This window comes from Prionailurus bengalensis, chromosome D2 (genome assembly GCF_016509475.1).
Source record: "Prionailurus bengalensis isolate Pbe53 chromosome D2, Fcat_Pben_1.1_paternal_pri, whole genome shotgun sequence".
Lineage (NCBI taxonomy): Eukaryota > Metazoa > Chordata > Mammalia > Carnivora > Felidae > Prionailurus > Prionailurus bengalensis.
The window spans coordinates 80394437-80396144 of record NC_057351.1 but is presented as its reverse complement, the minus strand read 5'-3'; the positions used below and the strand labels follow the sequence as shown (position 1 = coordinate 80396144).

Genomic DNA, 1708 nt, shown 5'->3' with positions numbered 1-1708 from the left:
ATTTCATTTCTTTGAAAAAACCTGGTTATCTCGAAATAATTTGTAAATTCACAGGTCGGTTGTTAGAGCTCCCGTATACCCACCCCCTCCCAATTCACCGTTTTTTAACATTGTGCCACATTTGCTTCACGTGCATATTCTCTTTTCTGAACATTTGCAAACATCATTTCTCTTTGCCCCTTTACCCTTTAAAGGTAGAATTTTAAATTCTAAAAATAATACTGACAAAATAAAAATATAAAACCTTTCACGATAACCCCAAATCTTACCTCATACTAATAGGCCCAGTTAAAATTTACTTTATTCTCTTGGCAGTCTGCATATATGACTTTAGTAAAACTCAGATGTCTGGAAATACACTCACTGAGTGATCCATCCATCCATCCATCCATCCAAGAAATACTTAACTAAGCACTTCCTATGGTCCAGACCCGTATAAAGCAGATCAAACCATCACATGACTTCATGATCATGAAATGTGGTAACTGCCATTGAGGGCAATTCTTGATCTTTCTATGACATCCCACCCCTAAAAGAAAGTCCCTTTCCCTAAACCAAGGATGTTGATATGGTTGGGGTGTTTGTGGTATTTATTAATAACTCCCCCCCCCCACAACTTCCAAAAAAGTATTTTAGGTGGTTATAGTAAAAACATATATACAACCCTACAGTTAATCAGCAAGTCAAAATAACTCCAAAATAACTCCTTCCAACTGTCTCCCAGTTCAGTTTTCTCAAGGGCGGGAAGTGACCCTTGTGTTATCTGCATATCATCGCCAAGCAAGAAGATTTTATTCTGCTTTATTTTCCATAGTCTGTATTATCAGAACGATTAGTGTTTCATTTTCCAGATATAAAATTAAATGAAAATATCTAAAGATGCCTTTTCCAACAACACCCTTCTCCCACAGCAAGTTCAGAATGACTTTTCAAGGAGGAAGGAAGATGCTGTTTCCTGAAACATGACAATAGTCTCCTCGGCATCCTTGAGCATTACATTTGACTTTGAGCTTCCTATGAGCCAAGGCAACAAGGAATCATGATGATTTACACTGTGGTAATTACCCTTTAAAAACAAGCCATTAGTTCTTCAAGAGAGATGCACTTTATTTTCTTTACAGGAGTGGGGGAGCAGAGACGACAGCAACTCCAATGGGTTAAGGGAGAATCGGGGCTCGTTCTTGCTGCCTGCCTTTGGGGCGGGAGCAGGGGTGTGGGCAGGGTGGCCGAAGGAAGTGACTGGAGACTGATGGCCTGTGGCAGGATTGGAACCCATGGCTTCACGGAGGACACAGAAAGCACCTGAAAGTTAAGAGGTCCTCTGTATCCATGGGGGAAGAGCACCCAGAAAGGAAGAGAGACTCTCCAAACAGGGGAGATATCACTTGGATAAGGAGTTTGAACTTTATGCATCGAAAGAGAGCCGTGACCCCAGAGAGCTGGTTAACCCCGAAGAAAACAGAATCAAACCCGAAGACATCAAGGCGCCCTTCCCTGTCCATACCAACTGGGGAGGGAGGGTCCCAGGCAAATGCCTTGAGTTCCCCAGAATAAAGAAAAGCCTCTTCTCTACTCACCAGCAAAGTGTGTACATTTCAAACTCCTCCCACTCTTGAAGCTTGATTAACAAGGTCACCAGAACAAATGAAGCTTTCGGAGCAACTGGGTTTTCCTATTTACCTCAGACCAGCAGGAAAAAGTGATTCCG

The 1708-nt window shown here is 42.1% G+C and overlaps 1 long non-coding RNA gene across 1 annotated transcript; it reads right to left on the bottom strand.

The window, feature by feature from the left end:
• Nucleotides 1-1086: 1086 nt before the first annotated feature.
• LOC122493557 lies at nt 1087-1708 on the bottom strand. The gene is made up of 2 exons (XR_006299923.1): nt 1578-1708; nt 1087-1302 (listed from the first exon to the last, which is right to left on the bottom strand). It is a non-coding gene; the product is annotated as an uncharacterized LOC122493557 (long non-coding RNA).